Source organism: Mustela putorius, unplaced genomic scaffold, assembly GCF_011764305.1.
Source record: "Mustela putorius furo isolate JIRA1106 unplaced genomic scaffold, ASM1176430v1.1 tig00000929_pilon_pilon_pilon, whole genome shotgun sequence".
Taxonomy (NCBI): domain Eukaryota; kingdom Metazoa; phylum Chordata; class Mammalia; order Carnivora; family Mustelidae; genus Mustela; species Mustela putorius.
This window is the reverse complement of record NW_025421520.1, coordinates 1,661,901-1,676,096: the sequence shown is the minus strand read 5'-3', so window position 1 is coordinate 1,676,096 and position 14,196 is coordinate 1,661,901. Positions and strand designations below refer to the sequence as shown.

The 14,196-nt window shown below is 52.8% G+C and overlaps 1 long non-coding RNA gene across 1 annotated transcript; it reads right to left on the bottom strand.

The window, feature by feature from the left end:
* Nucleotides 1-6,603: 6,603 nt before the first annotated feature.
* On the bottom strand, nt 6,604-14,186 carry LOC123393644. The gene is made up of 2 exons (XR_006608472.1): nt 13,124-14,186; nt 6,604-6,994 (listed from the first exon to the last, which is right to left on the bottom strand). It is a non-coding gene; the product is annotated as an uncharacterized LOC123393644 (long non-coding RNA).
* Nucleotides 14,187-14,196: the final 10 nt, after the last annotated feature.

The following is a 14,196-nucleotide window of genomic DNA, read 5'->3' as shown; positions in this document are numbered from 1 at the left end:
CTGTCCTCGGGAGCCTATGGTCTTGGGACGAGGGTACTCCCTCCTTCGTGGGACCACTCCACTCACCCCCTCAGACTACGGTGTGGCCATTCCAGGGCTCTTCCTCCAAGGGGCAGCCTCGGAGGGCATCCTGGGGAGACGAGTGGTCTCCTCTCCTCTCTGGGCCCTGCAGATGGCTGTCACCCCACACTGTCTCGGACTTCTGCAAGGTCAGGGTTCCATGAAACCCCAACTTGACAGTGTGGCTGGGCCCTGCCGCATGAGTCCCTGACCATGCCTGCCTCCGTCTCAGGTCCTGCTTCCAGCCCTGCCTCTCCCTCAGGGATCCTGGCTCTGCAGAGTCTAGAGAGTGGCTGCCACCAGCTGCCAGCATCTGCTGTGAAAGAGAAAAGCTTGACCGCAAGAAGGGGCGTTCACAGCAGAAGGCTCTACTGCAGTCAGGGGTCTCCTTCCAGCCTGTGAGTGGGGGACCGGCATTGCCCTCCAGCACCCCATCCGACATCCATGATAACAATGCAAAGAGCATGGGTCTGTCCCTCACCCAGAGTCCGCTCTAGGTCCTCTGCTGAAATCGAGTTTCTGAACCTGTAAAGCTCAGGGCAAGAGCCTGAACGTTGAAAAATTTACTGAGTTAATGAGTCTGACCCTGGAAGACCCTTCCCTGGAGAAACACACGCTCTTGACTGAGGCCCAGTGAGACGAAGCGCAGGGTAGGAGCCGGGCCTCAGTCGTGTGAAAGCTCAAGGGGAACAAGCACAGGCCATTGAAGGGAGGCCATCCGCTGGGGTCGCACTTGCCCCCCTTGGGGAATCCTGGGGCTCCGGGAGCCTGGGCCCCTGTGGTCTGCCTAGACCACACGATGTGAAGTCTGCTGGCTGCACAGAGAGGCCTGACCCCCTCGGCCCCGGCTGCCGTCTGCCGGCACATGGGACTCTCTCTGCACCCATTTGCACGTGCATGTCATGCCTCGTGCAAAAATATCCTAAATTTGGGTTTTAGAGAAAATTCTGAATTCAGAGAAAAAAACAGAATCCAGAATACCGGGAGCTCCTCTGGCAAAGTAGAAAGGACAGTTGTGGAAGTGTTAATATTTATACTGCCTCGAGACAACATTTCAAATGTCAAGTTCCTACGTAATTGTGAGATACACACAAAAATAGAGGAATTATTATATTTCTGTCATAATTTGCCACTTGACCAAAATAAACCAATAAGATAAATAAATACAGCCTCTTTTGCCCAACTGACTAATATGACCTGAACGGAAATAAAATATTGGATGAGCTGCCCACGCCAAGTTTAGATTCGCAACAGAATCTCAGCGTTCTGTTTCGATATAATTAACGTGATGATTTAATGTGTTTTTCGCTCAGCATCGTCATGAGTTTTTTTGTGATAGCATAGAAATGAACACACACTCATCCCAGCATCAGAGGAATAAAAGGTTGTTGTATTTTTGAGTGCTGTTGACAGAGCCATCCATCTCCCACGGCGCAGGAGAAGGGAGTGTTGTTCTTCCGATCGGATACGGTCATTATTTAACATGGGGCTACAGCCACAGTCTTCATTAATATATTAACCTACGGCTGAGACAGGCCCTGCAGTGAACCAACCAAGGACTCCTCGGGAAGGGTCCACACCCCAGGGCTTGGAGAGATCGACTATTGGAAACACCGGCCTCGGGTGAGCGTAACGCCGGCTATGGGCGGAAGCAGCCAGCGAGCCAGGAGGGGGCCGCCCGGCGAGAGAGAGGGCCGGGAAAACCGTATGCCACGCAACCCTGCCATGCGGCACCTTGCAGCTTCAGAAAGGAGGGGTGAACCCACTATATCTGCCCCGCCTCGGCCTCTGCTCATTCCATGCCAGCCCCGCCAGCCTCCGGGCCTTTGCACAGACCGCACCTTCCACTCTTCCCTGGACAACACTTCCTTTAGGGAAAGATCACGACCCACATGACCTCGCGGAGGCCTCCTCTCGCCACGCTCCAACAGTCAATCGAAGCCCCCTCCAGCCAGAACTGTCCCTTCAGTGTTTCGCTTGGACCACGGGATGTGGCATTGACATGCAAGATCTTACTTATCTTGGTTTTCATTTTTCTCCCCGAAAAGGTGAATTCCATAAAGGCAGGAGGCTGAGGGAGGACCCAAGCAGGAAACAGAGGGGGACCTTTTATTGGTTTCGTTGAGGACAGTTTATTAAAAGAGCCATTTCCCAAGATGTGGATAGAGGCAGGGAAGGCTGGGGTGAGGCAGCACCCCAGGGCAGGGGCTCGGTCTGGAGGGGGATGCTTGTGGGAAGGAGAGCTAGAGCGGGAGCCACCTGACCTTCAGTTCAGGGAAGCCCGGCCAGTGCTATCTGCCCCACGGTGAGGGAGCCTGGGTCCTATATGCCCTCCCCCCAGTTCCACAGCTGCTCCTCATCGCCTGCCCTCACCAGAAACCTGAGGGTGGGGGGCTCCACCGAATCAGCCTTCCAGGCCACAAAGCAAAGGGCAAAGGGTTGAGGGGCATCTGCAAGTGACACAGAAGGAAAGTCAGCTTTGCCTGCTGTTGAATTCGCACTGCTCCTGGCACGTAGGAAGTGCTAGTGTCCTGGGGCTGCTGTTACAAAGGACCGCACACTGGGGGCTTACAATAGAAGAAACATTCTCTCATGGTTATGCTGGCCAGAAGACTGAAATGAAAACGTCAGCAGGGCCACACTCCCTCGGAACACTCTAGAAGAGAAAATGACCTGTGTGGCTCTGCTAGTTCCTGGTAGATGCCGACACCTCTTGGCATTCCTTCTCTTGCAAATGTGCCTCTCCAGTTGTGGCCTCTGTCTCCACATGGCCATGTCCCTGGGTGTCTGCCTCTGTGTCTATCCTTATAAGGACACCAGACAAGGGCCCATCATAACTGAGCATGACCTCAACTTGATGACATGTGGGAAGATCCTATTTCCAAATAAGGTTGCCTTTGTAGGTTCAAGACTTCAACACAATCCAGCCCGTAATGTGAATACACAATGGATCCATGCGTGAACTGCACTTTCCTGAGAATAAGAAAGAAAGGGGAGGCGAAGTTTGGGGGAAACTCGACCAGGCCCCTACAGAGTCTCATTCCATTTTGTGTTGTTTTTTTTTTCTTTTCTTGATGAGATAGACTGTGGGCAGCAGTAAATCTCCAAGAGAAGCCAAAGGCCAGGATTTAGTGCCAGAAAGAAATACTTAAAAAAAAATTTTTTTTTTAATCAAAATCCCAAGGAGCTAGAAGCAGGAAAGGTGGGGTACAGTCCAGGGAGAGGACCAGGAGACATTCAGAGCTCGGGAGATGGCATTCGGGATGGGAGAGGCTGATGTCACCCCCATGCCCCTGCATGCGGGGCCAGAGACCAGCCTCACCTAGGAGGGCTCTTCTCTAAGAAAGGGGATGTCTCCCAGATAATGACCGAGCACCCTGGCACGCCCACCCACCACCCTACAGCAAAGCCCAGCAGGGATAAGCCTCAACAGGGATGTAAAGCCTTCTCTTAACACGCCAGTGCCTCCTTCCTGGCTTGAAGGTCCGCAGAGAATGCCTGGACATTTCCAGGGAACCAGAAATAGGAATGAGAGAGAGCAGGATACGGGAAAGGGGGAACCAAGGAACCATATATACCTACGGTCCAAATTGAATTAAAAAAGACACACATACACAGTGTCAGGTCCATGGCTGGCTAGTCAGAAGAGCATGTGACTCTTGGTCTCTTGGTCATGAGTCTGAGCCCCACGCTGGGGCACCTCCGTGTGTTTCCAGGTGAGTGTGTCCGTGTAGTGTGAGCACATGCAGTGGTGTTTCATCACTGTTTTAATTAGATTTCCCTCATGACATAGGACATGGAACACGTTCTCACGAGCTTGGTTGTCATCTCTGCATCTTCTTTGATTAGGTGTCTGTTCAGAACTTTGCCTCACTCTTTGGCATGGCCCATCGCAGAGCAGGAGTCTAGTTTTAATGAGTTCTTTCATGGACCATGTCTCTGCTGCTGTATCTACGAAGAGACTGCCACAGCCAGGGTCATCTCTGTTCTCTCCTAAGACATCTAACAGCAGTTTCATAGTGGGGTGTGTGTGGGTTTTTTAAAGATTTTATTTATTTGACAGAGAGACACAACGAGAGAGGGAACAGAAGCAGGGGGGGTCAGGGAGGGAGAAGCAGGCTTCCTGCCAAGCTGGGAGTCTGATGTGAGGCTTGATCCCATGACCCTGGGGTCATGACCTGAGCCAAAGGCAGACGCTTAACCCACTGAGCCACCCTGGTGCCCCAGCATTGCGAGTTTTACCTTTAGGTCTAGAATCCATCTTGAATCAATTACCTTCTCACAGGATTTGTATTATAGACAACTGAAAGTTAAAATTGGTAAGGATACAAAACCACAATGAGCTACCACCTCACACCGTCAGGATGGCTAAAATTAACAATGCTAGAAACAACAGATGTTGGCGAGGATGCAGAGAAAGGGGAGCCCTCCTACACTGTTGGTGGGAATGCAAGCTGGTGCAGCCACTCTGCAAAACAGCATGGATGTTCCTCAGAAAGTTGAAAATAGAGCTACCCTATGACCCAGCAATACTACTGGTTATTTACCCAAAGTATACAAAAATACAGGTTTGAAAGGGTACATGCACCCCAATATTTGTAGCAGCATTATCAACAATAGCTGAACTATGGAGAGGGCCCACATGTCCATCGACTGATGAACAGAGAAAGAAGATGTGGTGTATACATACAGTGGAATATTACTTAGTCGTCAAAAATGAAATCTTGCCATTTGCAACAACATGGTTGGAGCGAGAGGGTGCTAAATTAAGTGAAACAAGTCAGAGAAAGACAAATACCATATGATCTCACTCATATGTGGAATTTAAGAAAGAAAACATATGAGAATATGGGAAGGAAGGGGAAAAAATGGATAGAGAAACAAACCATAAGAGACTCCTAATGATAGAGAGCGTGCTGAGGGTTGATGGAGGAGGGGGTGAGGATGGGCTACATGGGGATGGGGATCGAGGACACCTGTTAGGACGAGCACTGGGTGTCGTATGTAAGAGATGAATCACTGGGTTCTACCCCAGAAGCTAATAGTGCACTGTATGTTAACTAACAAAATTTAAGTTAAAAAAAAATAGAGAAAAATAAATAAATAAAACTGATAAGGTTAGCTAAGATCTCAAAGAGGTAAGATAAGCTTTTTACCTTGATTACGCTGAATGTATTATAGGTACACACCCAAACTCATCGTATTATATACATTAAGTATGTTCATTTTTAATATATCAGTTGTATGTTGTTATTTTTTTTAGAAGAAATTGATGTGCCTTACATATCAACAAACCAAGTATTGGTATTCAGACAACAAGGCCAAGGTTGTGCTCTTAATGTTAAAAACCCTCATTTAGGGATGCCTGGGTGGCTCAGTGAGTTAAGCATCTGCCTGTAGCAAAGGTCATGATCCCAGCATCCTGGGATCGAGCCCCACATCAGGCTCCCTGCTCAGCGGGAAGCCTGCTTCTCCCTCTCCCACTCACCCTGCTTGTGTTTCCTCTCTCACTGTCTCTCTCTCTGTCAAATAAATAAATAAATTCTTTTAAAAAGAAAAAGAAACTATACCCTAATTAAAACCATATACAGAAATTTTGGATCTAAAACAAAAAAGAAACCTGATTTATGTTGCCATCCTCAGGAAGGACAGCCAGGTCTTCCCGTCAACTAGGACTATTGAGGTCCCAAAGTATTTTTCAAAAAGCACCTGGAGGTTTATTTAAATACCCAACAAGTACTAGTAATACCGTTAATGGGACCAGTAACATCCCAGAACGTAGAGCCCGAGATACTGGTCACAAGCAGGAGGTTGGACCCCGCGTTCAGCCTTGTATTCTTATCTCATCGATGGCTCCATTGAAGAAGGCTTTAAGGACATCTCTCCTGCTGTGAAAGGACTCAGCAAGTCTTCTGGGAATGAACACTTGGGCCCCCAAGTGATCAGGTAAGTGAAGCTGTTCAACACGCTCACTTAGCAGGATCAAGGCTGACGTCGGAGTCCGACGGACGAGAGCGACTGTGCTGACGTCCGCTGTGAGGCCGCTGGGCTGTGTCTTGACGGCCGCCACCTGGTACCTTCAGGGGCTCCCGAGGCCCCGGGGGGACACCGCAGTGGCTGGTGCATCAGCAACAAAGGGACCACCTCCTGTCTGATGCTCTTCAGAGGCCATGTGACCCGACAGGTGCGGAACTATTCCAAAATCTTTATGTGCAAGGCGGTGGGAAAAAGAGCCATCCCGACATAATTAAACGTGCACTTTTGTGTCAGAAAACCATTCCGGCCCACTCTGGTTTTCCCAGTGACATTATGATAAAGGCAAAAGGTGCATTAAAAGCTTTGGATCTATACTGAGGTCGTAAAATCTTGCACATAGACAGTTCCTGTCTCGGGAGTCATATGGCAGAAACAGACCACTAAAAGCTGCAGAAAGTTCTCCAGCAGCTGCCTCCGGCTGCTCTCGGGAGTCCAGGGAACGCTCGCCCGTCGAACGCTGAAGCCCACCCATGATGCTATATTAAAGATACACTTTACTCAAACAAAAGAATTTGTTTTCTATTTATTCTCTTGGAAAAATGAATTGAGAAATGAAATATTAGACCTGCCTCATTTTTCAGGATGAAATTCTGATGAGCCTCTGGGTCGACACCAAGCCTGGAGAGGTGGCCTTGCCCAGAGCTGTTGCGTCTCAAGTGGTGGGAGTTCAGCCTGACTCCAGGGGCGGGACAGAGCTTCTCATGAGGAAAATGTCTTCATCATGGCAAAGTGGCCGTGCCAGGAAGAAAGCGAAATGAGGAAATGTGTGTTGGGGTGGACGGTCACCCCTGAAGTCCTGGACAGCTGGGCCTCGGAAGGACAGACTGGATGCCGGCTGCCCCAGAGTGAGGGGACTCTCAGAGCCACACTCCGTCCCGCAACAGGAAGGACCATTTTCCTGGCAACAGAAAGATTCATCACACATTTCACAAAGGAGACACAAAGTTCGGTAATGCGAGACCTTGATTTACAGTGGCCTCCTGATTTATAGTTGTGTATTTTTAAACTACGCTATTTAAAACACGGCTAATTTAAAAGCTAGCGCATAGGCACCATCTGATTCTTGCTAAAGATTTACTCTGCACTAATACGAAAATTATTCTGTCTGCGTTATTCCCACTTCTCCCACACCAAGCTCCAACCTCCTATAAAACTGCTTGTCGGGTGATAGATATTGGTTTCCTCGGGGTAGTTACTCTCTCTTTGTCTTTTTATCCCCCCCCACCCCCAATACAGTTCAAACACTACAGACACAGCACGCAAAAGATGCAGCAGCGGTCTGGTGAGTAAAGCAGCGAGTGCTTTTAAAAGGGCCCTTCCCGCTGGCGTGACCGGCCTCTGCAAATGCCCTGTTTCGGTCAGAGGGTAAGTAGACACAACAACACCCTCCTCTTGCGGATACGGACACGGCCTGCCCCCCCTGCCCACTGAAGCGAGGAGGGCCAACCAGCCCCCTCTTCCGGCTTTGTACCCTCATCCCGCTGCCTCTGGGATCATAGGGGACTTTAAAAAGCCTGGGAAAGGGCCTGTCTCATGGCAAACGTGCCATAAATGTTAACCGTCCTCATTAACACAGAAACGTGAAATTCTATTCAAGCTCATCATTGTTAGCACAAGACCAGCAGATAAGTTTTGGAGAACCTGTTCAAATTCTCCGAAGAAGTGCGTATGTTGCAACTCCAGTTGTAACCCAACCATAGTGGGCTCACTCTCTCCCGCAGGAACCTCGAACCCCAAATCACCAAGTCAGGGATCCCAACTCAGTTGCTGTAAAATTTTCAAACATCTCCACTTCAAGCAACCAGCAAACAGGTGCTTGCTAAAGACATTTATGCCAGGCACTGAGAAATCAAAAAAGCGTGACCCTTCCTTGGATAAAACCATAGGAACCAGCCACCAGCCACCACGATGCCTCGACGGTCAGGAGGAATGCTCCAAGAGAGGGTGTGGGGCCTTCTGAGGAGAGGACCCAAGGTCAATCTCAAAACAGAGGTCGTGTGTGGCTAGCTGCACGAAAAGGCATACCTGGGAGAATGGGCAGGGGGAGGCTGGAGAGTAAGCTGGGGGGCAGCGTCGCTCCTTTTGGGGATGTCTGGGCGGGATGGTACAGCTGTGCCGCTGGCCTCCAGGGATTCCAGCCTTGGTCTCCGGAGCACATCTCCTGCGACCCGCACGAGCTGTCACCTTCACAGCACCCCCAGACACAGCGAGGACGGAGGAGACCGTGCTTACACTGAGTCTGAGCATATTAAAGTGCTGGTGATTTCAGCCAGCGAATATATACTAAGGAGGATTTTAGGCTAATTGAAAAATCTATTTCAAAATTCAAATGATGATTAGCTTGCTCTAGTGCAAGCAAGATACAGCACAAGCAAGACCAAGCAGCCGTGGAGAAAATGGAGTTTTACGAGTCCACGTAAAAACGGACGTCCTCAGTCTATCCCGGCCCAGAGCACAGTAAACATCAGGACAGACAGTCTCACGCGGGAATGCTGATGGGAAAAGCACACATCCAAGATTGCCCTGCGGGGACACAAGCCCGCCTGACGACCAAGCCTTGCACAGAAGCAGCAAAGCAATTTCGTTCCCGAAAAGAGTGAGAAATCCCGCAGAACTAGTGAAACGGCAGAACAAAGACCTAGAAGGTGCAGGCCCCGCGTGGAGACCGTAACTGCCTTAATTCAAGGGCATTTAGGCAATGCTGCAAAGGGGGGGGCGTCTCTAGACAGGAGGAAGCCGCGGAGAGGGAAGCGCGTACAGAAATAGCAGGAAGGAGTAATGAAATCTAATGGCGCATCTGAAATAGAGCCAGAAGCAGACAGCGCTTTACTGACCGCGGGGCCCGTACCCAGGGACGAAGGTTTCCTAAGGACTTCGGTAATCAGGAATGAGATTGATCACCGAAATGAAAGCCATGGCATTAATAATGAAGGGATCAATGACACAGACAAATATATTTACAGACCATCGCCTCGGCTTGAAGACGGCAAAGGCCCAGCTGCATCACCGCTTTCAGATTTATTTATAGATCAGTGTCTTCACATGATAAACAGTTGGCTTGTGAACGAAAGACACTGAAGATCACAACAGACAACTACGACTTTTGTTCCTTTTCTTTACTGCACGAGGGAGGTCAACGCAGGTCTGTGCCTCAGGGACAACTCCTTAGTCCTCTGGTGAGTGGTGTCCAAGGGCGGGCACCCTAGGGCTGACCTCTACCAGACACAACACTCAAGGCCCGTGCACGCTCGTCTAAAAGCCAAGGTGCCCTGGTGCTCCTCCCATGGAAAAGTCCTTCCCCACGTCTGACCTGCCCCTGGGGGCTGCAGTTGAACGCCGCCCGAGTGCCGTCGAGAGGGAGCCCGAACCTTGGGGCTCTGGACCCAGACTTTCCGTAGTTGATTAACGTAGCGAGGGAAAGACTCTCAAAAGTTCTTTTTTGCTCCGATGTGACTGCACTTGGGCGTTCCAACAAATACTTGAGTGGCCACTGCCAGCCAGGAACAGAAGCAGGTCTGGGGGCCCGCACATGGCTGCCGCAAGCGGGAGAAGACAGAAGCTGAGCTGTCCGACGGGGGGTACAGAGGGAGCCGCCAAGGGAAGCAGGAAGCTGTGTTTGGGCGAAGCAGGGGGGTGATCGTGCAGAAGGGGCACTTCAAGCCAGAGGGCAGTGAAGGAGGTACGGGACGGAGTGAACCGCCAAACCAGGACACGCACAGAAGGGAGGCCCGGGTGGGGCGGCGGGGACCCAAGTGGGCCGAAAGGCTTTGAACGTGGTTCTTCCAGGAGCCACAAAAGATCTTCCGCGGGAGAACGGCAAGGAGAGACTCAGGGTGAGACGGAGCACTGTGGCAGCCCCTGGACTGGAGAGAGCCAAAGGCAGGAGCTGCCCAGGGCAGGGGCCCCCGGGATGGAGAGGAGGAGACTCTGGTCTGGCTGAATGCGCTCCGGCAGGGCACCAGTGTGGATGCTGGGGAAGACCTCTGGGCTGGGGTTCAGCAGGCCGGGTGGTGAAGGAGGCAGAAGAAGGAGGTGTGTGCGACCTCGCAGCCAAGGGCCACCGACAAGGTCACCCACAAGATGGCGAAGATGAAACCCCGGAGGTGCTGTGAAGGAGAGGCTGTGGGGACAGGGGCTCACTCCCACGACTGCAGCACAAACGGGCACAGCTCTGGGGTTGCAAATGTGGCATTATCGATGCGTTCAAAAAATACCCGTATCCAGTTCCTGGAAGCAACTTCCAGGATGACGGTGGCACGGAGCTTGTACCCAAGCCCTGCAGACGCACACACGACGCGTGCTAGAGTGTTTGTTAGGAGAGCAAGGGCTGGGTTTTCAAGCAGAAACCATGAATATTCTTCATCAGCACCTGTCTACGAGAGCGGAGCCCTTCAAGCCACTGGAAGGAGTGGTGGATCCCAGTTCAGGCCTCTCCGATGCCTGGGTCATCCTGGAGGCTGTGGAACGCAGATTCTAACTCGGGCCTGGGGGGACTCCAGTGCTGTGTTCCCCGTAGGCCTCTGCTCAGCAGCGGTCAGGCCCCAAGTCGCTGACGTGAAAAGAAACCTAAGCTGTATCTCTCATAGATTGCAAGACAAAAGATCCTCTTTTGGTAAAAAATAATAATCACTATCATCACCATCATAATGCAAGTTAGTATACACGTTGGATATCCAGAAGGATACACATTCCTGGATAAAAGAGCACACAGAGGGCGTCCCTCTTACGTTACATGTGTAACCACGATGCTTCCGGTCTGGGGCGCCTGGGGGCTCCGTCAGGCAAGCGTCCACCTGCAGCTCAGGTCCTGATCCCAGGGTCCTGGGATCGAGCCCCGCATTGGGTTCCCTGCTCAGCAGGGAGCCTGTTTCCTCTCCCACTCCCTCTGCTTGTGCCGTCTCTTTCTCTGTCAAATAAATAAAATCTTTAAAAAAAAAAAAAGCTTCCATTTTTTTATGATGAGCTGGAATAATTTTGCATCAGAAAAAAAATTTTTAATTTTATTTATTTGACAGAGAGAGGGAGAGATCACAAGTAGGCAGAGAGGCAGGCTGAGGAAAGCGAGAAGCAGGCTCCCCGCTGAGCAGAGAGCCCGATGCGGGGCTCGAGCCCAGGACCCTGAGACCATGACCTGAGCCGAAGGCAGAGGCTCAATCCACTGAGCCACCCAGGCGCCCCAGAAAAAATATTTTTAATCAACATGTGCATTGAAACAAAAAAAAGTTTGTGAGCCGAAGTGTTATGGACAGAATATTTGTGCCCCCCCCCAATTCACATGTTCAAGTCCTCACCCTCAGTGCGGTCGTGTCTGGAGGGGGACCTCGGAGGTGAGTAGGGCGTGAGGTGGAGCCCCAGGCTGGGATTAGAGCTCTAACAGAAGGGACCCCAAGCCCTTCCTCATCCTTCCACCATGTGAGGACAGAGCGAGAGGTCATCGTGACCAGTTAGGGGGTCTCCCAAGACACGGAGATTACCAGCATCCCGACCTTGGACCTTCAGCTTCTGGCACTGGGAGAGATAAACATGTGCTGTTCAGGCCCCGTCTGCGGCGTTCTCTCACAGTTGGACGAAGACACAGTTAAAGGCTACGCTTCACGTCGTGTCTCATTTTACTCTTAATAGATCATTCATGCTATTACTTGTAAAAGGCTCTCAGGCAAAGCCCCAACCCGCAATTCTTTCCAGGCTGGGGCACAAGTGTCTGATGCAACGGCCTCACGTCTGCCCTTCCATTCTGACCCGCCTCGGTCAGCCCTGCAGGCAGGTGGGTGAGCTTTTCACCATGCAAAAGTTCTTTAGGCCACACCCCCACACCAAACACTGAGACCCTCGGCTCTCCCTAAAGCATTCCCCTGGTTTCCTTGTGCTCCCAGAATGAAAACGCAGCGGGGGCTGCCAAACCTGTCCCACCTGGCCCTGCCCCGCAGCTGCTTGTTTCCTGCACGAGCCTCCCCACGTGCCCGCGCCAGCGGCCGCTGCTACCCCTTGCTCCGGGCCCTCGCTGCATGGGCCCTGTGCCGGTAACGGATGCTTTTACGCTTTCACTCCTTGTCTTGACAACAAGACGGTGCTGCCGCGGCTTGCCCTGCCCCCAGCAGCTCTCACTGGAAAAGAAGAGTCTCCTTTCCGGTGGGGCTGAGGCAGTCTGCAGGTTGGGAACAGAGCTCCTCCAAGTGCGAAGCAGCCAGAAAAAAATGCCAAAGGTCGGGGCGCCTGGGTGATTCAGTGGATTAAAGCCTCTGCCTTTGGCTCAGGTCATGATCTCAGGGTCCTGGGATCGAGCCCCGCATCGGGCTCTCTGCTCAGCGGGGAGCCTGCTTCCCCCCTCTCTGTCTGTCTCTGCCTGCTTGTGATCTGTCTGTCAAATAAATAAATAAAATACTTTTTTAAAAAAATGCCAAAGGCCTCCCTCACTTTAGGGTTTCAAGATTGACCCCCATCAGCCCCTCCTGGAGTCCTAGAATCCGTGGCGTCAGAGCAGAACCTCCTTGATAAGGAAGCCAGGGCCAGCCCAGGGCTCAGAATGATTCACAAACGCCCCGTGATCTGGGAAGTCATGGACAACAACGGCCCGAGTGACAACAGGCCCAACCGCCACCCCTGCCCCAGGACTCTGTATCAGTGAATGGATTTGATTCATTTGGGTCCTGTCAAAATGGGTTAGAAACAAGCATCTCTGGCTCCCTCTCCCCAGTGAGTATCTGAGAAATTCTTCAATGAGAGGGGAGCACGGACCCCAGCGCGTGACAGCAGAAGCCGGAGCCCAGCAGAACCTGGAGGTGAGGACATGGAGACAAGCTTTCTCATCCCTGCTCTCGCTTCGCCCCTGGGTACGGCCAGGGCCCGGGAGGGCAGGCACCCAGGAAAGCAGTGGTGGGCCAGCACCCCATGCACCTGCTCCTGAGCCCCAGACTCCCAGGACTGGAGCTGCCCCCGGGGGACCCTGCCTCCCCTGACACTTTTCTCTAGAGCTCGGTGACCTGCACCAGCTGACATCACGGTGTCTCTCCGCCCTGAAGGCTCCTACCTTCAGCCTTTGCCACACTCACTCCCCGTGTCCGTAGCCCAGGAGAACAAGCCCTCACGGAGGCAGGGGGAGCTCGCAGCCCCCAATGAAGATGAAGGGAGACCACGAGCAGCTTCAGACAAGGGTGAGGATGGGACAGACGGAGAACAGAGGGCCTGGCCGAGGCCCTGGGGCACAGCAAGAGGGAAGCACTGCAAACTGCACCGTGAAAACGAAACGAGGAAGTTACTTTGTAAAACCCAGTTGGTCTTTACAACAGCCCGGTGGGTGGCAGTCATCCGCCCATTCCGCAGATAAGCTGAGCCTCGGAGAGTTCACACAGCTGGGAAGCGGAGAGGTCAGGGTTTGAACCCAGCCCCAGAGCACCCTGAGTTCTGCACTTTTATTGGGTTGTGACTCTTGTCCTTTCCAAAGCTTTTCTTCCCTGCTCACCGGCAGGCCTCCCGCCCGTGGGCTGGGCTCGCCTCCTCTCCGTCCCGACGCCGGACGTGCGAAGCCGCGGTGCGGGCCGGGCTGCTTCCTTCCCGGGGCTCCAGCCGAGAATCTGCCCCGCGGCCCCTGCAGCTCCTCCGGCTCCCGCAAGCCCTGGCCTTGCCGGCGTGGAGCTGCTGCTCGGTGACCTTCCCCCGGGCGTCCCCACTTCCCGCTGGGAAATGCAGCAAAACCTCCTCTACGTCTGCTCCCCCGACGGAGAACGAAGAGCCAGCGCTGCGCTCCTTCCAGGCGCCACCGCCGCTTGACGACAGCGGCCCGGACCCTGCTTCCAACAAGGCCGGGTCCCAGCCTCCCCGGGCCGAAGCCCCGGAGCAGCCCCCGGACGCCGAGGTCAAATGCACAGAAAACAGCACTAATGTTCTCCCTCCGGATGCGGAGCCGCACGCGCGTCTGGAGTCGCCCCTGCAGACGACGACGCCTACTTCTGCGGCCGGTCGCCAGGAGCCGCTTCACCGCGCGGCCAGGGGTGCTGCGTTAGATGAGCACGTATTTGTGCGCCCGCGGTCCCGGGCGGTCCCGGAGCTGCCGCCCTCCCGCCGGCAGGGGGCGCCGGTCCGCCCCGCACGGCGCCCGCTCTG